We start from the raw sequence: 25,502 nt of genomic DNA, 5'->3' as shown, positions 1-25,502 counted from the left end.
AATGTTGGTGTCTAATCTGCTTGCAATGTTGATTTGTCAAATTACTAATTTTTGTTTTTGTTTCACTACACAGTGTCCTTCAATGCCACAGGAATGGCAGACTGTGGCCTCCCACTTTGCCAGTTTTTTTCAAGTTGTGCCTTTTTCAACAACAGTGCAAACCCAAGTTCAGAGCGAGATGAGGGGCCAGTCTCTTCTTCAGATAATGTTATTATGTTGTGGGTCTGCTACACACACACCTTGTTTTTGTAACTAATGTATGTAGTGCATTACTGACCAAAATCGTGCTCATTTTCAGCACCATGGCAGGAAAATGGCATGATTGTCCAAATTTACACCTCACTGTGAGTGCTTTTTACTAAAGGCACATCCACTATGCACTACAAGTGCACTGCAAAAGTACACCTGAAACTGCATTTGGAGTGCAAAGTGGAGTTGCCTTTAGTAAATCACACTCCTTCTCAGCACAAACTAAAATTTTACTACAAATACATTTTTGGCGCAATGAAAAAGGAAGCCACACATTGTTGATAATTAAACTTTTTAATACAAGCACATTCACATGTGCATTTTGAAAAGGTTTTTACAACAAACCAATAAATTGTGTGTATCAAAAACAGAGTTTAATCAAAATTTTGTTTACCTATTGTTTTTGTGTAAACAGGCATGTATCAAACCGTAAAATACAGAACACAGGAACTTACAAAGTTCAACTTTGAAAAGTGAAGACAATATCAGAGTATGTACAAACTGGGCTGATATTGCCTTCATCACATGGGGTGTCACCCCTGAAAAATCCAAATCCCCCATGATGGGAGATAGCATATGTTTACACACTCTTTGCATCTTCCAAATTTGTCATTTCGATAAATACAAAAATTTTTCTTTGAAATAGCAAAAATAAAACCCTATCTAGTTTTTTGTGTTTCACACTCTCCCCAAAACATCAATGATGTTCTTCATTTTATTTTTAACATCATTGATGTTTTGCTGTATATTTTCCAAATCCCGATTGCACCCCATTATCTCCCCAATCAGGATCTGGGCACTTTCACTGGTAAAACGGGAATCTTCTTCCACATAACCTGCAAAAAAACACACCATGTAATAAAAATATGGTGACATACATTGATGAGCTTACCGGAAGCTGTGTTCTCCGACACTCACCTGTTGTGGTGACAATTTGCCCAACCTCCACGATCTCTCCTTTCTCCTCCTGCTTCTCTGTTTCTGCTTTTGGAAGTTGCCCTTCTTTGGGAGGGGTGTGGTCCCTGGTGTCCTCATACTTGCCGAGTCTTCTTCACCTAAGAGAATGTAAAAAAAGAATAATTAGCACACAGAAGGCAGAAATAGGAATATGAAACATTGCTTGAAAGTGTTGTACAATTGTGTTTTTTGGCCGAGTTCCAAGGTGAGAACATTATTGTGGACACTTTGTTAAGCTGGAATACTTCCCTGCAGAACGATGTTTCTTACGAACGAATGAAACCATGAACTTGAAAGTGGCCATTTTAAAATGTACAACATGAAATCAAAGCACATTGGAGCAGTATGCAAGCAAGAATAATCATATGAACACACGACAACTACTTACTTTTTTTAAGAACATGCTTGATCCTTATGTACTGCTCGTGTTCCCTCAGTTTCAGGTCTGACCAGCGTTTTCTCAGTTGATCCTTGGATCGTTGTACCCCAAAATTCTTATGAAGACTCTTCACAACTTTAGACATGATCTTGGCCTTTCTGATATTTGGGTTTGGGTAAGGTCCATACTTCCCATCATAGTCGGTCCTGTTCAATATGTCCACCATCTCCAACATCTCTCCAAAAGACATATTTGAGGCCTTAAATCTTCTCTTCCTGGATCGGGACGTTTCAGGCTCCAGGCTTTCCTCACCCTCCTCCTCGTTAGTGGAACTATTATTAGTGCACACCTGCGTTCTCTCCGCCATGTGCTCTCCCCACTGCGCCGGAAGCGAAGGGGCCGGGAATAGTCTAGAAAGAACGTCAGGGGCGGGCTGAGTTTCACGCATGCGCACTGTAAATAAAACGCAACACGCGTGTATCGTCCGTACGATCTGTGAAGAGAGTGAGGCACGGACGCGACGATCGAGCAAACTAAGGTAACATTTTTAACTTGGTGCATCACTAGACTAGACTGCTTCTATCTTAGCCGATGTTGGGACAAGATTGGGAGGGTTTTTAATGGAATTATTAGTATTTGAGGGTTTGTCTTGTGTTGTGTCTTGCAGACAATATGGATCCATTCAAAAACCCAAATTTTATGGGGCTATTCCTCGAACTCTACAAGGAGATGCCCTGCCTGTGGCAGTTCCACAACGAGTTTTACTACGACATAAGAAAGAGGAACGCAGCGCTGGAGAAACGTCTTTCTTTGGTGCAGATAATGGTCCCCACGGCAGACATGGCCTATCTGAATAGGAAAATTGTGGCCAAGAAGATTACATATCTCAGGGAGAGAAATAAGCACCTGGAGTCCTTGAGAGCAGGAGATCCAGATGCCGTTTATTACCCCAGGATGGTTTACTTTGAGAGGCTGCATTTTATGGTAGACCAGGGGGTACCCAGGCCACCACTCAGGCCACCACTCTGCAGTCTTCCTTCAAGGCATCCTTCACCCCCAGCTGAGGCTTCTGATGTCCAACCTGGGCCTTCCAGGCAGCAACATGTGGTGGGGCCCAGCTTGAGACAGGTATTGCATTGTTGAACATATTTCTTGTGTTACATTTAATGATGTTTACTAGATGTTCTTATTGATCAGTAAGTTGTGATTTAACAAAGTGGTTTACATATCAAGAGACAGTAGTGACCAAAAATGATTGGGACAGGAAAGAAAAATACTGGGCTCAGAATGATAGTCTGTTCTATTTGGTAACATTCAATTTGCAAAAGCCAGGAGCACAAAATGGTGTGATTGTTGAGCAAAAAACTAAAACTATGTCCCCTTTTCATACACAGGAAGACCTCAGTCGGGGGGAGGCTGTGGCAAGTGGCAGCCAGGAGGTCGACCAACGCCCTCCTTCTCCTGCCCCAACTACAGGAGCCCAGCCACAGCCTTGAAGGATGCCTGGAGGGAAGTGCCTAAGGAAGATGAGTGAGTGATGGCCTGGGTTCAGTCTGGTCTGCCAGAAGATGCAGCCTCTTGAAGAACCACATCCTAGGGACATAAATGGCATCTGAATTTCCTGTTCTCTAGGACTTCGGGACCAGACTTCTCTCCCTGAGATATGCACTCCTCAGGCCACCAATTTTTTATATTCTAATTTGTTCATGTCTGCCCTGGGGCCAAAGGCTGCACAAAAGTAACATGTTTCTCCAGCGCTGCGTTCCTCTTTTTATTTTAGTGAGACCAAAATAAAGTTTTTTTTTTTTTGATGAAATACTTGTGTATGTGCTTTCCTTCCAAAAGGCCAGTTTATTTGTGAGCAGGCAGGTACATTTCAAAAATACAAAGTGAAATGAATAACAAGGGGTACCAACACTAAACAACCTCCTGTAGATTAAAAATGAAAAACCAAAGATAAAAACAAAATAATGTTGTTGTGGTAAGTTTACACACAAAAAACACCCCAAAAAAAGGAGAAATGAGCAAACTGTCTTTAAAGGAGATTTTTAGGAATTAAAAAAAAACATCCCAAAAAGAATAAACAAAATGTAAAATTGTGTAGATGTGATGCAAAATAAAATTGTATTTCTGAAATGGTTAAAAAAGAGTAATGAAATACGTTTGGGAGAAAATTGATGAGGGATGGGAAAAGATATGGATGGAGAAGAACTTTAAAAGAAACCAGAACACAAAGGTGTGAATCCATTCTATCTCAGGTAAAATGCTTCTCTACTTTAGCTCACCAACAACACGTATTGCAGATGAGTTCAGCTACAAAAATAAAAAGCATAAAAAAATGTTTCCTGCATCAAGTTAAACATAATCTTTTAATTATCAGAAGGCTCACGAAAGGCTTGGATATATCTACAGGCAAATGAGAAAATCCATTTAAGGTGTCATCCGTGCTTCTTTGGTGCACCTTTGCTTCCATGCCCTAATTAGACCATAAAATTCAGATAATAAAAAAAAAGCAAAATAATTGAAATGAATGACAGCTTTTTCTTCTGCATGCTCAGAAATGTTCAATGTTTCCATGACATTTTACAATATGCAGGGGCTTATATTCATTACTTTAATGCATACTGAATTCAACTATTATTGTAATTGTTGCTTTAACTTCAACCATGGTACAATTGTGCTACCATGCAATTTTTACCTCAAGGAAAGCCATGAATTCTTTCTAGACTACATGGATAGAACTTACATTAAATTTCTATTAACCTCAAGTTTGGCCATGCAGAAGTACAGTAGTTATAAAATATAACTGCATAGTAATCAGCAAATATTTACAGAATGCATTTTTTAACAATTGATTTTAGGGACTGTGCAAAACGTTACACTTTTTACCACAGATTTCAAAAAGATACTTAAAAAGAGACTTAAATGATTAAAATTAAAGCCCACTCCCGCCTACCTCTACATACAAACATGAACTCGGAAAACAGCTGCACTTACACACAGAAACAATTACACTACATCTATTATTATTATTGCTATTATTATTATGTATTGTTGTGAATGCCAGAGTTAGAGCAATATTTCCATTATTTGTGTTTCCATCAACTCTAAGTTGATGTGCTTTTAGGGCTTTTATAAAATCGCTTATAGACAATTCTGGGTACCATAGTTTGTCGCCATTTCACAGGTACATGACATTTTGAAGGGTTTGTAAAGGTTTTTTTTTATACTAAAATAATAAACATGTATGCTTACCTAATCTGTGCAATGATATTGAGTGGTCCCTAACCTTGTTCTTGGGTCTCCTATTAGCGGTCTCAGCTCCTCCTCTTCTATGTGGCTGGATGCCCCCATAAATGTTAAGATGACCCTTCTGTCTTTCCTCCCACTATGATTCTAGAACCCTCTAGAATGCAGGGGGAAATAATCAGACCAGCATCCTGAGAAACACTTGGCAGGCTAAAGCACTCACTTGCTGCAGAGGAGACAAATGTACCTAGCATTCTATATTCTAACAAGGAGGGTGCTATATTTGTGTACACTAAAATTAACTTTACTGTACTTTTACTGAAAAATATGAGCTTGATAAATAGTTGTGCTAATATTGTGTAACTTAATAAATTGCAACTACAACCATTTTATTCTCCATGGTCCCTGTCTTCAGAAATTATATAATGGTTCCAGATAACTAATCTTTGGGCTTATCTACTTGCCGACCACCCACCGCAGATTTACTGGCAAGGTGGCATGGCTGCGCAAAAAAATGTATCTCTACGTTGTTTCGTGCCCTGGCCTGTGTGGGCATGCGCATTCTGCTTGGCTGCTAAGAAGGAACACAGATCTTTTTGTTCATAAAGTGAGTCCATCCTCCCACATAGTAAGAACGCATCCCCTAGGGACACACTTAACCCTTTGATTGTCTCTCGTGTTATCCTCTTCCTTGCCAGTGCCATTAGTCCAGTAACAGTGCATATTTTTAGCACCGATCACTGTAATAATGTCACTGGTTCTCAAAAAAGTGTCAGTTAGGTGTCAAATTTGTCTGCCGCAATGTCGTAGTCCCGCTAAAAACCACTGATCGCCGCCATTACTAGTAAAGAAAAACGAAATAAATACAAAACTCCATAGAAATATCCCATATTTTGTAACTGCTATAAGTTTTGCAAAAACCAATCAATATACACTTATTGGGAATTGTTTTACTTAAAATATTTTTAGTTTAAAGCTGGATTTGGATACAAAAAGATTTCCCAAGCTTTAAACATCCCAAGGAGCACTGTGCAAGTGATCATTTTGAAATGGAAGGAGTATCAGACCACTGCAAATCTACCAAGACCTTGCCGTCCCTCTAAACTTTCAGCTCAGACAAGGAGAAGACTGATCAGAGATGCAGCCAAGAGGCCCATGATCACTCTGGATGAACTGCAGAGAACTACAGCTGAGGTGGGAGAGTCTGTCCATAGGACATCAATCAGTCGTACACTGCACAAATCTGGCCTTTATGGAAGAGTGGCAAGAAGAAAGCCAATTCTCAAAGATATCCATAAAAAGTCTCGTCTAAAGTTTGCCACAAGCCACCTGGGAGACACACCAAACATGTGGAAGAAGGTGCTCTGGTCAGTCGAAAACAAAATCGAACTTTTTGCCCACAATGCAAAACGATATGTTTGGCGTAAAAGCAACACAGCTCATCACCCTCAACACACCATCCCCACTGTCAAACATGGCAGTGGCAGCATCATGGTTTGGGCCTGCTTTTCTTCAGCAGGGACAGGGAAGATGGTTAAAATTGAGGGGAAGATGGATGCAGCCAAATACAGGACCATTCTGGATGAAAACCTGTTGGAGTCTGCAAAAGACCTGAAACTGGGACGGAGATTTATCTTCCAACAAGACAATGATCCCAAACATACAGCAAAATCTACAAAGGAATGGTTCACAAATAAACATATCCAGGTGTTAGAATGGCCAAGTCAAAGTCCAGACCTGAATCCAATCGAGAATATGTGGAAAGAGCTGAAAACTGCTGTTCACAAACGCTCTCCATCCAACTTCACTGAGCTCGAGCTGTTTTGCAAGGAAGAATGGGCAAGAATTTCAGTCTCTCGATGTGCAAAACTGATAGAGACATACCCCAAGCGACTTGCAGCTGTAATTGCAGCAAAAGGTGGCTCTACAAAATATTAACGCAACGGGGCTGAATAATTTTGCACGCCCCACTTTTCATTTTTTTATTAGTTAAAAAAGTTTTAAAAATCCAATAGATTTCATTCCACTTCACAATTGTGTCCCACTTGTTGGTGATTCTTCACAAAAGATAAAAATGTTATATCTTTATGTTTGAAGCCTGAAATGTGGCAAAAGGTTGAAAAGTTCAAGGGGGCCGAATACTTTCGCAAGGCACTGTATATATCAGCTTCTACGTTTAATAAGCCTTAAGACATATTCAGATATTTTGCAAAGCTTAGGAACTGGACTGACAGTCAACAGTTAACGAAAAGTTCGCACCTGCTTCCGAGAATACATTCAGAATATAAAAACGTAACACCAATGGATTAAAAAGAAGCAAGAGGGGGCGTGGCTTGGCCGCTGACCGGAATGGCCGCATAAGTGCTGAGCTCCACACATCCACGCAGCTACGATCAGCATCCAGCGCCATCCGATACCGCAATCCATCCCACGGAGCTCCAGGGATCACCCCGCACCACCGGGTACATGACTCGAGGCAGAACCGCCGCCCACAGAGCGAGGAAACTTACTGATTTCTACATGAAGCCGGGCGGCGTACAGGCCCAAGATGGCGCCGACCGGGATGGAAGCCACACGTCTCAGGAGACAACCGCGGCCTCGGCGGCCCCCGCATCCATAGAGGATCACCTCTCTGATATGGAGGAATCTGGAGAACAGCAGCGTTTGCCCGCCATATCACCGGCTGGCAGAGGTAAGAGAGCAGCAATCTCCCCAGCACACTCTCCCTCTAAGCCTCCCCTAGTGAAGAAGCAACATGGCGCTGGCATCTGTAGTCCCACAGCAGCACTAGGTGACTCTAACTCCTCGCTGGCTGCTTACAATACCTCAGACAGCCCTGCTTCTGAACATACACTGAAAGCCATGCTACTCTCATTACAAGCAGACATGCAGAAAGAGCTCAGATCCTCCATTAACCATTTGTTGGACAGAGTAGATGACATGGAAGACCGCATAGATCACATTGAGAACCATCTCTCTGCTGCCACTAGCTCCCATAACACTGTGGTTGACATTCAAGATGAACATACTTCAGCTATCCGCCAACTGCGTCTTAAAGTCGCAGACCTCGAGGACCGCTCGAGGCGGAATAATATCAAGATCCGGGGAGTCCCAGAGACTGTGTCACCCCCCGATATTGTCCCTTACTTGCACCAGCTGTTTCACAAGATCATACCGGCCCTTACGCCGCAGGATCTCCTCATTGATAGAGCGCATAGAATCCATAAACCACAGCACCTGCCTGACTCAATACCCAGAGATATCCTGGCTAGGATACACTTCTTTAATACTAAGGAGCAGATTATGAGGGCCGTGAGAACCATACGCAACCTCCCTGATCCCTTTGCTAAGATTCAACTATATAATGATATCTCAGCCGCCACCTCACAGGCACGCAAGGCCTTCTCACAAATTACTGCGATACTCATAGAACATAAAATCGCATATAAATGGGGATTTCCCACCAAGCTTCTTGTAAACTACCAGCAACAACAAGTCGCATTTCTGACCCCCAAAGATGGATTCAAACAGTTACATAATTGGGGTATCTCCCCTCACGCACCCCCGGCTCCTCCTCTGAATACTAGATCTACGAAGATCCCTTCTAAATGGGCTACACAAATTAAATCATGAACCTCCGAGAACTGGGGGGCCTCCCCCCTGGGCACCCCCCCTTCTAAACAGGTGCTTGACTTAACAGGTAAAAGTGGATGACTGCTTTATTTCTTTTGAAACCCCCCACGCCGAACTGCCACTGTGTGCCACGCACACGGCACTACCCACACCTGTACTCCCAACTCACCATCACAGCTAGTTTCCAGCCACTTTTTGTTCCCCTGGGAACTATCTGAGTTCGTGGTTTACGCCTCTATATCTCCCGGTCAACGATATAGAAGCTTCAACACTGATTGTTTTATATATTGCAATTTTGTTCTTGTTCTTCTTTTTTCTTGTGTTACTGTTACAATACTTGATTATCTCTACTCAAAGTCAACGGTTTTTATGTTCATTCTCTGTATACAGAGCTACTGTTTGTTATTTTTTTTCTGTAAAGGTCCGTCAACCTCAGTACCATTTTGACAACTGACCTTAGCAGCTCATGTCCCTTACAATCACATCCCTTAATGTTAAGGGACTAAATAGTCCTTTCAAGCGATCCCTCTTATGGAGGGAAGCAGCGACTTCCCGATCTGATATTCTATGCGTACAGGAGACCCATCTATCCTCCCGGAACCCTCCACAATGTACTAATAAACGATACCCCCATATCTTTCATTCCCGCACAGACAAAAAAGTTAGAGGAGTACTGATAGCAGTACGCTCTACGGTGGCGCTCACGGTTTCCAATGTAGAGCAAGACCCCGAAGGAAGGTTCCTAATTCTGGCCGCTTGTTTTAATAACAAACCCTTGGTAATTGTGAACATTTATGCTCCTAAGGCCGCGTACACATGGACGGATTGTCTGCCCAACTAAGTTCGGCAGACAATCCGACAGACAGTCCGTTCAAAATTAGCATGAACGGACTTGACCACACACGATGAGCAGACAGTCCGCTGAAAGCGTGCGTGATGACGTGTACAGCACGTACGACGGGACTAGAAAAACGACATCCTATACACTGCAATGCAACCTTCGGCCGTGTAAACCCTTTCTGAGCATGCGCCATACTTAGTCCGTCCAACTTGCCTACACACGAGCGGACTGTCCGCTGAAACCAAGTTTGGACGGACAAAACCAAGTTTGAACGGACTGTCTTACGGAAATTCCGTAAGACTTTGTTCGTCAGACTGTCCGCTGAAAAAGTCAGCTGAAGCCCACACACGAGCGGATTGTCCGCTGAAACACTGTTCAGCGGACTAAGTTGGGCAGACAGTCCGCCTGTGTGTACGCGGCCTAACACTCACCTAAAGCCCTTTCTTAAGTCCATTCTTGCCAAAATACAACACTACCCGAAAGATCAAATCATTTTATGCGGGGATTTCAACGCGGTACCAGATCACGCACTTGACTCCTCATCCCCCCAAAGGAGAAGATCCTCCACCCTCTCCTCCTTTCTACACCTGGAAGAATTCTATGACCCTTGGAGGTGTCAACATGGTACTGAGAGAGACTATACGTTCTACTCTAACGCTCAGAGATCATATTCCAGGATTGACCTGTTCCTGACATCCAAAGTGCTACTACAAGCAGTTGCGTCCACTAATATTGGCGTAATATCATGGTCTGATCATGCCCCCATCTCTATGGCTCTCAATCTCTCCCCTCCTACCAACCCATTCACAATTTGGCGTCTGAACCCCAACCTGATCAGCGCTAAGGAAATTAGGGAACAGGTCAAGACTGCCATAGAAGATTATTTCGCTCTAAACCAACAATCTGTCCCCAATCCCACCACATGCTGGAATGCTCATAAAGCGGTCCTGCGAGGGATTCTATTGAAGCTAGGGGCTCAGGAGAAGAAAAAGCGCTCGGCGACCCTTAACGCCCTTCTAGATAGAATAAAGTCTCTAGAGAAGAGTAATATGAATTCGCCCTCTGCCTCTACTCACGCAGAACTCAGTAAACTGAGGTCAGAACTGAGTACTTACCTTCAGAACAAACATGAATTTTATCTACGAAAACTTAAGCTAACCTGGTACTCCCAAGGTAATAAATCAGGGAAAGCTCTGGCCCAACAATACAAACACAGGACAGCCCAATCCACAATCTCCCATCTAATAGATTCTAAAGGCAACAGATTGACTAATCCCAAAGACATAGCCAACTGCTTCGGCGCATTTTATCAACAACTGTATAACTTAAAAGACTCCCGACTGAGACGCAGCCCACTGAGGCAACTATCCAGACATTTCTCTCTAATGTTGCCCTCCCCTCCCTGTCCCCTTCTCAAGCTGCTGACCTAGCCTTACCTTTCTCCCCCCTGGAAATTAAAAACGCAATTAAAGCCCCGGGACCAGACGGTTTTGCAAACGAATATTACAAGACATTCATGGATGCACTGACCCCGCATTTATGTAACTCCTTTAATCACATGTTGGCCACCGGGGAGATCCCCACAGAATCTTTAGAAGCGACCATCTCCACCATCCACAAACCAGGGAAGGCCTCGCATGACCCAGCTAACTACCGCCCTATTTCGCTACTTAACACCGATCTGAAAATGTATGCCAAACTCCTTGCCACCCGACTTTCACAACACATGGCTTCCCTCATACACCCGGACCAGGTGGGTTTCATTCCCCGCCGACAGGCCTCAGATGGCACCCGTAGGTTTGTAGATCTTATCCACTGGGCAGAGAACAGTCGAACGCCTTCTCTGTTGATATCACTGGACGCAGAGAAGGCGTTCGACAGAGTCCATTGGGGTTACCTCGAGGCAGTCCTAAAGAAATTCGGCATAGAGGGCGAATTCTTACGAGCTATCCTAGGCCTTTATACCTCGCCTACTGCGAGAATCCGCACTTCAGGCATTCTCTCAAACCCCTTTAGAATCACTAACGGTACTCGCCAGGGTTGCCCGCTCTCACCATTGATTTTTGAACTAGTCATGGAGCCACTGGCGCAATCCATTCGCGCACACCCTCACATTTCTGGTATCAATGTGAAAGAAACCTGTCATAAGATAGGTTTATATGCGGACGATGTCATCATAGCTATCTCCGACCCAGTTAAAACCCCTACCTGTCCTGACTGAAGTTCTACATAATTTTAGTGAAGCATCATTATACAAATTGAACCACTCGAAATCTGCCATGCTTGGCATTGAGATTTCGCCAGCGCTTAAAGCAGAAATTGCTAAAATATCGCCCTTCTCCTGGGCCCCCTGTTCCTCTTTGCAATATCTGGGCATTCAACTGGTCTCCCCCTCTTCTGTATTATTACGAAATAACCTTGCCTCCTTGCTTACGAAACTGAACAACTTAACCTCGAATATGACCTCCTTAAAAGCTTCATGGGTTGGTAGGATAGCCCTAACCAAAATGTTTCTCCTCCCACATGTACTTTATTTCTTTCGGACCCTCCCGCTTCCAATTCTTTCAGCAGACCTAGCTAAATTACAGCATACCTTAGACTCATTCATATGGGCAGGACGTAAACCCCGCTTGAAATCCTCTGTCCTGTGCACTCCCTCTACCTTAGGAGGGATGGGATCACCAGACGTTAAAAAGTACTACAAGGCTACCATTCTAGACCAAGGGAAGCAACTGTGGTCGCAAGACCCAAACACAAGGTGGCACCAAATTGAAGCAGCAACTCCCTCAGCTGACCCACAACTAACCCTAGCTGCAATCTGGCTGTCTCTCCCTATCACTCGATCCATCCTTCCCACAGTACGTGCCTGCCTAGCTCAATGGAATGCAATACGCCAAGATCACCAATGCATTCATAGAGACGCATTGAAAAATCTCCCCTTACTAGCGCTACAACTTCTCTCTCCAGATCTCTCGATCAAGCACTGGCATGAAGCCGGAATCAAAACAATTGGAGCCCTGTTTCTTGGTGTAGATCTAAAAAGTTTTCAACAACTGACATCGGAATTTAGTCTCTCGCATAAGGACTTTTACATCTACCTAAGGCTCAGACACATCGTCTCTCAAAGCTTGACATCTCCAGAACTCACCTCCAAGGAACTTCTCCATTTTTACAACTGTCCCCTTAATGTCTCAAAGGGCATATCCTTCATCTACAAACTTCTCTCCAGACCTACCAAGTCCTCGAAACCTTCGAACATACTCTATTGGGAATCCCAGTTGCACTGCTCTTTCCCTATGGAAGATTGGCATCGCGTACTACGCACCCCACTAGTCATCTCCAAAAATGTAACGCATTGGGAAACGGTCATGAAATTGTTTCATAGGTGGTATTATACACCACAAAAGTTGGCGACCATCTTCCCCACCCACTCTCCAAAGTGCTGGAGGAATTGCAACTCCACCGGAGACATGTTCCACATCTGGTGGAGCTGCCCGGTTATCGTGTCCTTTTGGCTTCAAGTCTCCTCTCTGGTCCAGACTCTGACCAACTCTCCCCAACAGCTGACTTCACGAATGGCTCTCTTTGGTCTGGACTCCCAATATTGGCCCCCACTAGTCTACCTGTAGTACACCACGTACTAATCTCAGCACGCCTGCTCATAGCTCGTGTGTGGAAAAATCCCCTCTCTCCGACACTAACTGAGCTTATAAATACACGTAATGTTCATTGCCGCATGGAATTTCTTTTCTCCAGAGTAAACATGACAGAATCTAGATTCAACAAACAGTGGTCTTCCTGGTTAACACACCCAAGCTGTGTTAAGCTTGCGTAACTCGTAATGCATCACCCCCAGACCAGATGGAGCCGGCAGTGAAAATCACTGGTTTAATGTACCATTTCTTATATATCATATGTAAGTTAGCTGTGATTCTCCTGAAGCTCTGATTACTTGACTCAGTTATCTCATTTTTTTTCTTTTCTACTTGTTTTTCTTTCCTCCTTTGCTCTCACTATGGGACTAAGTTACACTCACACTCTATCTTACTTTTCACTGTTCTTTGGCATGGCATCCCCACTGGACACAGCCCATTGGGGTGTCAGGGGGGGACGGGATGCCCCGGGACCTACCGGACCTAACTATACAGAATGCGTAGTATACAGCAGATGGGCACCAGGCCCATATTCCTTTATGCTAGTAACTCATGTTGTTCAATGTATCTGGGCACTACTTGCTTATCTATTTATCATCTCCCTACAACTTATGTACAATTGTTGATGTCAATATTTGTTACTGTGATATATTACAATAAAATCATTTGAAAAATAAAAAGAAGCAAGAAATGCTGCAGAAATGCTGCAAGAACAAAGCTACTTCCTCAAATGAGCACCCAGCTAAAACCAATGTCTTAGCACCATATGTATTTTTTATATTCGTGGTTTGTATGCGCCAGTATTGTTGACATTGAATTGTATAAAAATCTTGAGAAGCAGAAATATTAAACAGAAAGTATTTTACTCTAAACTGGTGTCAGCATATTACTTCAGAGCATGCATGCTTTATATTCAATCTGATCAGGGGTATATATAATAATATCAGACTTTTGTTCTGATCCAAAACAGTGATCAAATACCACCAAAAGAAAGCTCTATTTGTGGTGAAAAAATGACATCAATTTTATTTGGGTACAGCAATGCACAATTGTGCAATTGTCAGTTAAAGTAACGTTGTGCTGTATCTGAAAAAATTCTTCTGGTCCTTAAATGGTTAAAATATGCATTTTATCATGTATGCCAAAAAAATGCAGGAAGGAAAAGGGTTAAAGAGACTACATAGTGGCTTTGGATATACAGGTATTTTTATGTTTATTCAATCTAAGAAAGAAATATAGGAAAAAGGAATATAGACTGTTCCCTTTGATAAGTTAATTTTAATTTTGGAAAATGTATGCACATTTGGAAAAGTAAATGTTAACTTTGAATAGCCATTTCTGTGCAAGATAAATAAAAAATAACAAGATCTTGTATGTTATTGTTCAACCCCTTGATTGATGTCCACTGCAGTCCACCACCACACCTCCTGTGTAATTCCCTATGGATTTTGCACTTACCAGAAACACCTGGTTCAAAAGCACTTCTCAGAGTCTGAACACATGAGTAGAGCGACTTTGGAAAAGTGATTGATATATAACCGATGGGATATATCCAATGTCTTGGCGTTAAAATTGAGAGCTAACGATAAGAGCGGTGGTGGACTGCAGTTATTTGGAGTGACCTGCTATCAACACTTGCTATATATTTTTTTCTTGCACTACCTTGTCTTTGGCAATGAACTATTATTGAAACAGTGACGGACTTTGTTGTACCTTACAGTTTTACTTTGTTTCTTCACTGTAACCGAATGCACTAAATATATGAATAGACACATGCTAATTGATCATAAGGAATATTGATGCATAGCGGTCCATAGAGGAATGAGTTAAGTTTAAATAACATACAGTATTTATTCTGTCAAATTAAATGAATTACAATTTTATGCCATAAGGTTTCTTACTCTGTGAAAGTTGACATTTACATACACCCAGTAAGGTGATTTTACATTTACAATTTTATTTTGATTATTTCTTTATTTTAGTAAGTTTAGGTTATTTAAAGCGCTGCTAGTGCCTTAGTAATCTTTACCATTGGTGCAGCTATAGTTTAGTATTTACCGTGAGTGCTGAGGGAGTGGGATTTTAGTTTTCTAATATCTTGCTCATTTGCCTTTAGGGTGTGTTCACATGCCACAAACTTGAGACTTCACAGCCATGGCAGAAATTATACTCCCTGCTGCTGTTGATGGGTATAGCATCTTCTGAGTTTGACCCTTTCAAGTGAATGGGGCCACTCTGCAAGCATCCCACAACCGCATGCAATGCATGTGGTTGTGGCAGACTGATATGGAGTTCAACAGGTTAAGGGTGCATTCACACTTGTGTATGCATTCACCCAGGCGGTTTCCCATGATTAGCTATGTGAAAAAAGCTCCACTGAGCCTCCAAGAAGTGGGAGGCTACCTGCTTTCACAGCTATACAAGGCTACTCATATGTAATCTTTCATGCAGTGATCACATGCGAGTGATCAGCTCTGGATTGCTTGCATTAAAGGCTGATCACTCTCATGTGATCACTGCATGAGAGATTACATACAAGTGGCTATGATAAGCTGCAAGGCATGGCCACCCCCCATTGCTTTCAATAGGGCTACTTCTCACAGCTGATCATGAGAATTTCCACTGGGCTACTTACATCTAATCCTAGTGCAGGTTTCTTCATAAGTCTGAGTGCACCTCTAAAGTAGGCAGCGAAGGGGCAGTACAACACCTCCTCACCGCCGGTTCTCTGGGAGCAATTTGAATGTGGATCGCTCTTCTGAGATCAAAGTATGTGTGAATGATCCCTAAAAAGCCTCTTTATAACCCCCGTGTATCATTACAGGGACTATAGAGTTGTTCTGGCCACTAGAGTATGAAGAAGGGATGGAAGAGAATGATCTACAGTTCATCAGTTCTGCTTCAGGTTCTCCCCCAGGCAATGTGGACAGCGATATGCTGTCATCACAATGCTTTGTGAATGAGATAGTCATCGCCAGACTGAAATTGAGAAAGGGGGTGTCACGTACCTGGTGGAAGAACCTGCCATGATGAGGAAGGCCTCTCTTACACCTCTGACTTGGAGCCCTTGATAGAACAGACAGGTAGTGCAGGAGTACAGAGTGCCACAAGTGCCTATTGGTCTTGCTAGCAGCAGGGCTGGATAGACTCTCAGAATCAAGTAGGAGAAGACTGTCAGAAGTCTACAGCGGAGCAGGAGTGCTGGATGAACACCAGTAAGCAGGAGACAGGAGCAGGCTGGTACTGGGTATAGTGGGCAGGCACAGTTTGGTAGCAGACAGGCAGTAAGTGGCACCAGTGGAATATAGGCAGAGGCTCACAGCAGGCAGTCCAGCAGCAATGGTAACAGAAGCAGAGTCAGACGAACCAGGTCATACACAGGCATATGGATCAGGTGCAGATGCATAGGCAGGATCAATGTCAGGATGCAGGCCGAGTCGGTAACAGATCAGTGTAGTAGCAGCAAGGGGAACAGGCAAAAGATGGTCAGAGGCAAGCAGGAATCAATGCAGGCAGAATTCAGGAGTAGTCAAGACAAACGGGGTCAGGAACAGTAGTCAGATGCAGAGTAACAGGTTGCAGTTATGCATGGAAGTGCTGTAGACAAGACAGCACTGAAGCATAGCATAGCCTTCGTTTAAATAACCCACTTGCCGTCAATTTGAACACAATTTCTATTAGCATGAACAGGAACATGAATTAGCCTGTACCGATACACAGGACACCATCTAGAAGAGCCATCCTATTTGCTGGAATGTCTTCCCTCACATTCTGACAACATTCTATGTACTTGAAGGCTAGACATGTGCAGAGTGAAATATTTCATTTCGGAATTTCGTTTTCATCAAATACATTTATTTAGTTACTCCTGAAATTCATTTTTATTTATTTTGTTTTTCGTTCAAAAATTGCATTCGTCCGAAAATCCACATGAATTACGGTCAAATCTGTCTTTGAAGGCTTATGGTGTCTGTCGAATGTATAAAGAAGATTAGACGGAGCTAGTATATAGCATACTTCGTGTGAACTTTAGAACCCTATTAAAGTCTATGGGTCTCCAACGTTCAAAATCGAAAGTGCTCATTTTAAAGGCTAATATGCAAGTTACTGTCCTAAAAATTGTTTGGGGACCTGGGTCTTGCCCCAGGGGACATGTATCAATGCAAAAAAAAGTTTTAAAAACGGCCGTTTTTTCGGGAGCAGTGATTTTAATAATGATTAAAGTGAAACAATAAAAGTGTAATATTCCTTTAAATTTCGTACCTGGGGAGTGTCTATAGTATGCCTGTGAAGGGGCACATGTTTCCTGGGCTTAGAACTGTCCCTGCACAAAGTGTCATTTCTGCAGGATAAAAAGTCCTTTAAAATCACTCACGGCTATAATGAATTGTCGGCTCCCGTAATACAGAGAACACTCATTGAAAGTCATTGATAAAAAAAAAAAAAAAGCGTGGGGTTCCCCCAAATTCAATTACCAGGCCCTTCCTGTCTGGTATGGATAGTAAGGGGAACCCCGCATCAAATAAAAAAAAAATTGACGTGGGGTCCCCCGAAAAATACATACCAGACCCTTTATCCAAGCACGTAACCTGGCAGGCCACAGGAAAAGAGGGGGGAAAGAGAGAGCGCCCCCCTCCTGAACCATACCAGGTCACATGCCCTCAACATTGGGAGGATGGTTTGGGGTCCCCCCCAAAGCACCATGTCCCCATGTTGATGGGGACAAGGGCCTCATCCCCACAACCCTGACCGGTGGTTGTGGGGGTCTGCGGGCGGGGGGCTTATCAGAATCTGGAAGCCCCCTTTAACAAGGGGACCCCCAGATCCCGCCCCCCCTGTTTGAAATTGTAAGGGGGTACAAAAGTACCCCTACCATTTCACAAAGAAAGTGTAAAAAATAGTTAAATAAGACAAACACACTTTTGAAAAAGTCCTTTATTAAAAATAAAAAAATAATAAAAAAAGATTCCAGCAGTGGTAATCCACTCTTGCAATCCAGCGACAGATGATCATCTCTCTGGGTCCAGCGATGGCTGATCTGATCCAGCGCAGCGCATCCATCCATCTTTTGTCTCCACAGAGGAGACACTGTGGGATCCCGGCAGCAACCTGACGTTTCTTATATGCGGAGGGCGGGGCCATCCGTCACCTGACCCTGCCCCCTCTGATGCGAATGGGGAAGCCGGGCTTCCCCAATGACGTATGGATGACACGCCCCCTCTGATGTAACACAGGTTTCCGTTACATCAGAGGGGGGTGGGGTCACCCACATGTCATTGGGGAAGCCCGGCTTCCCCATTCACATCAGAGGGGGCTGGGTCAGGTGACGGGTGGCCCCGCCCTTTGCATATAAGAAACGTAAGGCTGCTGCCGGGATCCCGCAGTGTCTCCTCCGTGGAGACAGAAGATGGATGGATGCACAACGCTGGATCAGATCAGCCATCGCTGGACCTGGAGAGATGATCATCCGTTGCTGGATAGCAAGAGTGGATTACCACCGCAGGAATCTTTTTAAATTTTTTTTATTTTTTAATAAAGGACTTTTTCAAAAGTGTGTTTGTCTTATTTAACAATTTTTTTACACTTTCTTTGTGAAATGGTAGGGGTATGTTACGGTCCCTACCGTGTCTTTTAGATGGCCAGGCGTGGTCATGCCCCAAGTGGCTCTGGGTGGTATTGAACTAATGACTGTTTGTTCTTGCTCCTGTTTCTTTACCCCTGAGCCACACCTATTCTGCCTGCTTTCCAGCCATGCCTAGTTTTGCATAAAGTACTGTGGGTAATTCTCTTTGTACCTGTTACTCTTGGATTAGCTGTGGCAGGTTACCTAATTAGCTGGGTATAAAGCACTGCTTCACTCTAAGGGCTTGGTCAGTTCATTGTCTCTTGTCGCCAAGTGTTCCTGTGTTTCAAGTTACAGTGTTTCAAGACTGACCCCGGCTTCTGACCCTGGCTTGTATTTCATTTATGCTGACTTCTGGAATCCCGGACAGCGTCTTTCTTCGACGATCCCTTGGCTTTTCCTGTCAAGCCCCTGTGCACAGATTCACAGCACGGGTAGCTTATCTCTTTGTTACCGTGGGCTGTGTCTATTTGCAAGGGTGAGCCTACATCTCTGCACCATGGACTTCAACCTATGTAAGCCCTCACATAATGAACTGACCACCATGGAGTCCGCAGATATGTACAGGATGCTCATCTCCCTTGCTCTGCAAGTCTCCAGCCTGGGCCAGACCGTTGCTGAGCTGCAGTAAGAAGTCTGCTTGTTTAAAGGCACAATACAGCCAACCCTGGAACCTGCATGTCCGGAACCATTTGTTTTGATGCCTGAGAAGTTTGATGGTAATCGTGCATCCTTCTTTTGTTTTAAGATGGATTGTGAGCTGTTGTTTGCCCTTAAGCCTAGGACCTATGCCACCGACTTTATTAAGATTCGTGCTTCGATCAACCTGCTCACTGGACAATGCAAAACATGGGCTCATCAGCTTTTACAGGAGAGGAGTCCAGTCTTAGATAGCTGGGAGGCATTCATGTTTGCTCTGGACTCTTGCATTCCTATTTATAAGAAAACCAGAGTTCCCAAGTCTGCTCTTTGCTCACGTGGCCTGCGGGCATCCAGGGACAGGAGTACCCGGTACAGACACGACTCCATGCCATCACAGTATGTTCCAAGCCATGAAGCTGAAGTCCTTACCCCCACAAAGCCTAGACGCTTCTAAGGTCACACACACACCTTCCCTGGGAGACGTGGAACCCATGGAGATCGGGGCCATCCAGCCCAAGCTATCTCAAGGTGAAAGAGAGCGGAGAGGAAACTGTGGTCTTTATTTTTACTGTGGGGGGAGAGGGCATCTTATCTCTCTCTGTCCAATTCGCCCACCTCGGCCAAAGGTTCTCCAAGTGGGTACTTCTAGGATCCTTCCTGCTGCTCCTGAATCTCTGCCTGCTATTCAGCTTGAAGTTCCGGTGCCTGTGTCCCCAGTTGAAGTTCCAGTGTCCCCAGTTCCTGTATCGGTGTTCCAGCTTGAAGTTCCTGTGTCGGTGTCCCCAATTGCAGTTCCTGTGCCGGTGTCCCCAATTGCAGTTCCTGTGTCGGTGTCCCCACTTGAAGTTCCTGTGCCCCAGCTTGAAGTTCCTGTGCCGGTGTCAACGCTACCTCCTGAGTGTACGTATGCCTCAAATGGCACCATAGTTCGTAAGCAGGACCTGAAGACTTTCGAAAGAGCTTTGCGAGTGACAAAAGTCTCCCCAACTGGAACTTCTAAAACTAAGAAAGCCCAAAGGAAATAGGATGTTCTATGCTCTGAGGGCATTCCTAAGGGGAGGGAACTGTCACGGTCCCTACCGTGTCTTATAGATGGCCAGCCGTGGTCACGCCCCAAGTGGCTCTGGGTGGTATTGAACTAATGGCTGTTTGTTCTTGCTCTTGTTGCTTTACCCCTGAGCCACACCTCAGTTATATTCTGCCTGCTTTCCAGCCATGCCTAGTTTTGCATAAAGTACTGTGGGCAATTCTGTTTGTACCTGTTACTCTTGGATCAGCTGTGACAGATTACCTAATTAGCTGGGTATAAAGCACTGCTTCACTCTAAGGGCTTGGTCAGTTCATTGTCTCTTGTTGCCAAGTGTTCCTGTGTTCCAAGTTACAGTGTTCCAAGACTGACCCTGGCTTGTATTTCGTCTTATGCTGACTTCTGGAATCCTGGACAACGGCTTTCTTTGATGATCCCTTGGCTTTTCCTGTCAAGCCCCCATGCACAGATTCACAGCCCAGGTAGCTTATCTGTTTGTTACTGTGGGCTGTGTCTATTTGCAATGGTGAGCATACATCTCTGCACCTTGGACTCCAACCTAGGTAAGCCCTCACAGGGTACTTTTGTACCCCCTTACAATTTCAAACAGGGGGTGGTGGGATCTGGGGGTCCCCTTGTTTAAAGGGGGCTTCCAGATTCTGATAAGCCCCCCACCCGCAGACCCCCACAACCACCGGCCAGGGTTGTGGGGATGAGGCCCTTGTTCCCATCAACATGGGGACAGGGTGCTTTGGGGGGGATCCCAAAGCACCCTCCCAATGTTGAGGGCATGTGGCCTGGTACGGTTCAGGAGGGGGGGACGAGAGCGTGCACGCTCTCGTCCCCCCCTCTTTTCCTGCGGCCTGCCAGGTTGCATGCTCGGATAAAGGGTCCGGTATGGATTTTTAGGGGGATTTTTTTTTTTATTTGACACCCCCCTTAATATCCATACCAGACCTGAAGGGCCTGGTAATTGAATTTGGGGGAACCCCACGCTTTTTTTTTTATTATTATTTTTTTTATCAACGACTTTCAATGAGTGTTCTCTGTATTACGGGAGCCGACAATTCATTATAGCCACGAGTGATTTTAAAGGACTTTTTTTTCCTGCAGAAATGACACTTTGTGCAGGGACAGTTCTAAGCATGGGAAACATGCGCCCCTTCACAAGCATACTATAGACACCCCCAGGTACGAAATTTAAAGGAATATTACACTTTTATTGTTTCACTTTAATCATTATTAAAATCGCTGCTCCCGAAAAAAACTGACATTTTTAAAACTTTTTTTTGCATTGATATATGTCCCCTGGGGCAGGACCCAGGTCCCCAGACCCTTTTTAGGACAGTAACTTGCATATTAGCCTTTTAAATTTGAACTTTAGAATCTTTTCTTTCTGCCAAATCTTTTCTCTCTATGTCGAATATTTTCTCTCTGTCGAATACTTTCTCTATATAATCTTGGACTAATAGAGGTAAAGTTAGGCATATTCGACCACAGGTTCAATAGACACAGATTGTTATTGTCAGAGTCACGTTGAATCTCCTATTCTATATCGAACTGTTAGAACGAAAACTAAAATAAAGCATTTATTTATGTCGGATCTTTCGTTTTTCGGATTATGCACTTTCGGTATCGTTTGTCCAAACAAAAATACCTGAAATTCGGACAAAAATGCATTTGGACGAAAATGAATGCACATGTCTATTGAAGGCACAGAAATGTAGTCCATGAAGCTTCAGCACTGAACAGGGTAACAATGCTGTAATGAGTTCACTGCAGGGGAATCTGAATCATTACCCTATTGGAGAAAATTCTAGGGACGGGTAGCAGGTATTTATAAACAGATGGAAAGTGCAAATTCCAGTTAAAATGTTGCTATTTGCTTACTTTCATTGTATTGGTTCGGAGCTATTTATTGTAACATCGGCTACAGTTCTACTTTTACATGGTAGCAGAAGGTTGTTTGAAGTGTCGGTCCTTATCAGAAACCAACTATGCCAAGACAGACTGGTTGTTTGGGAATATGCTGCTATAGCTACTCATGGAACTAAATAAGCATAAAGATAAAAGTAAAGGCTGCAAATCAGTGGCTGGCTCATTGTGTAGATGGAGAAACACTTAAGAACCCCTTGAACATCAAAGCAATATAATATGAGTAGAATGAGTACTAAATTGAAAAGGCAAAAAAAAAAGCTATACATATAATTTAGTGTACTTTATAACTTAGCATTTAGTGGGTATACAGCAGATTTTCATTTTTGTCAATGATCTGTTTATATGATGCTATGATGCTGGGAAAGAGGAATCAATACCCCTCGCTGCAATCATTAAGTGTTCAGTTTAATATCTGATACCAAAAGACATTTGAACACATGCTGCATAATCATTTCAACATGTCAGACAGCATAAGTGGAGTCTGAGTATGACATTTTCTCAGTTTCTTTCTTGCCTGAACACAGTGCAGCAGCCAGCCTTTTATTGGTCCAATTATTTGATGTCTAACACTCATATATTAGATTTAGAGTTAGCCATAAACTACAGGCTAAGCAATATGATAGGAGCCCTCTGTAGTACAATAACTGGACCCTCAGGAAAATAAATGCTGTAACATATGATGGGGAATTGCAACATTCACAAACATGTATACACAAGGTCTTACATGCGTTCATATTTGTATGAGGCTTACCAGAATGAAATTCCCTTTATACAGTTGTATGTTTTTTCCATGCCTGTAGCCATTCTTAAATAAAATGTATAGCATTTTTCCAAGTAGTTAACTGCACAGGTAAATAACCTTAGCAATGTGTGTTTGTTTTGAAAGATTTTCTTCCTTTATGTCATTTTCAATAATATATGAACATAGGGGAAGTTGTATTTGCTCATCATTATATAGGGTATGCTTCCTGCTTAGCAACCCTACACAATAATTGTGCTTTACTGCTGCATCCCACAATGCAAGTCTGTGAGATGGATGATTATTGAAACAAATGCACTCTGCGTAGCTTACAATACTTTGAAAAAATATTCATACCCCTTGAGCTAGTATGCGATGCGTACTAGCTCATTATGCCTTTGTCTTGCAGGTTTTTTTTTTAGGTTTGCAACCACTTTAAAAAAACTAATGAGATATATAGAGTGCCTTGTAGGTATTCATACCCCTTGAAATTTTCCACATTTTGTCATGTTACAACCAAAAACTTAAATGTATCTTATTGGGATTTTTTATGATAGACCAACACAAAGTGGCACATAGTTGTGAAGTGGAAAGAAAATGCTAAATGGTTTTCCAAATGTTTTATAAATAAATATCTGAAAAGTGTGGCATGCATCTATATCTAGTGAAACCAATTGCCTTCAGATCACCTAATTAGCGAATAGAGTCCACTTGTGTGTAATTTAATCTCAGTATAAATACAGATGTTCTGTGAAGCCCTCAGATGTTTTCTAGAGAACCTTAGTGAACAAACAGCATCATGAAGGCCAAGGAACACACCAGCCCTGTCAGAGATCAAGTTGTGGAGAAGTTTAAAACAAGGTTAAATATATCCCAAGCTTTGAACATCTCACAAAGCACTGTTCAATCCATCATCTGAAAATGGAAACAGTATGGCACAACTTCAAACCTAAAAAGACATGGTCGTCCACCTAAACTGACAGGCCGGGCAAGGAGATCCTTAATCAGAGAAGCAGCCAAGAGGTCCATGGTAACTCTGGAGCAGCTGCAGAGATCCACAGCTCTGGTACGAGAATCTGTCCACAGGAAAACTATTAGTCGTGCACTCCACAAATCTGGCCTTTATGGAAGAGTGGCAAGAAGAAAGCCATTGTTGAAAGAAAGCCAGAAGAAATCCCATTTGCAGTTTGTAAGAAGGCTTGTGGGGGAAACAGCAAACATGTGGAAGAAGCTGCTCTTTTTGGTCTAAAAGCAAAAGAATATGTGTGGTGGAAAACGAACACTGTACATCACCCTGAACACAACATCCCCACCGTGAAACAAGATGGTGGCAGCACCATGTTGTGGGGATGCTTTTCTTCGACAGGGAAGCTGGTCTGAGTTGATGGGAAGATGGATGCAGCCAAATCCAGGGCTATCTTAGAAGAAAACATGTTATGCCGTGTATACACGACCGGACTTTTCGACAGCAAAGGTCAGATGGAACAAATCCATCAGACAATTCAATCATGTGTGGGCTTCGTCTGACCTTTTGCTGTCGAAAAATCAGACAGACTTTAGATTTACAACATGTTTCAAATCTTTCCGATGGACTCGAGTCAGTTCGTCTGTATGCTAGTCTGACGGACGAAAACCGACGCTAGGGCAGCTACTGGCTACTGGCTGCGAACTTCCTTATTCTAGTCCGGTCGTACGTCATAACGGTTGAATCCGTCGGACTTTGGTGTGATTGTGTGTGGCCAAGTCCATTTGTTCGGAAAGTCTGTTGGAAGTCTGCTGAAAGTCCGTTGGGAAGACCGTCAGACCTAGTGTGCCGGAAAGTCCGGTCGTGTGTACACGGCATTAGGGTCTGCAAAAGACTTGAGACTGGGGCCGAGGTTCACCTACCAGCAGGACAATGACCCTAAACATACAGTCAGAGCTACAATGGAATGATTTAGTGTTAGACCAAAGCATATTCATGTGTTAGAATGGCCCAGTCAAAGTCCAGACCTAAATCCAATTGAGAATCTGTGGCAAGACTTGAAAATTGCTATTCACAGACGCTCTCCATCCAATCTGACAGAGCTTGAGTTATTTTGCAAAGAAGAATGGGCAAAATTGTCACTCTCTAGATGTGCAAAGCTGGTAGAGAGATAGCCAAAAAGACTTTCAGCTGTAAATGCAGCGAACGGTGGTTCTACAAAGTATTGTCTCAGAAGGGCTGAATACACATGCATGCCATACTTTTCACATACTGTATTTTTTTTGTAAAACATTTTTAAAACCATATATCATTTTCCTTCCACTTCACAATTATGCGCCTCTTTGTGTTGGTCTATCACATGAAATCCCGATAAAATACACTTACGTTTTTGGTTGTAACATGACAAAATGTGGAAAATTTCAAGGGGTATGAATACCTACAAGGCACTCTATATATCTCATTAGTTTTTTTAAAGTGGTTGCAAACCTAAAAAAAAAACCTGCAAGACAAAGGCATAATGAGCTAGTACGCATCGCATACTAGCTCATTATGAAATTCTTACCTTAGATCAAAGCTGTTGCAGTGGTCCCCGGACACTGTTGTGAC

Source organism: Lithobates pipiens, unplaced genomic scaffold (genome assembly GCF_037356315.1).
Source record: "Lithobates pipiens isolate NorthernLeopardFrog02 unplaced genomic scaffold, aLitPip1_a1.2 Scaffold_8, whole genome shotgun sequence".
Taxonomy (NCBI): Eukaryota; Metazoa; Chordata; class Amphibia; order Anura; family Ranidae; genus Lithobates; species Lithobates pipiens.
This window is presented reverse-complemented; position numbering follows the sequence as displayed.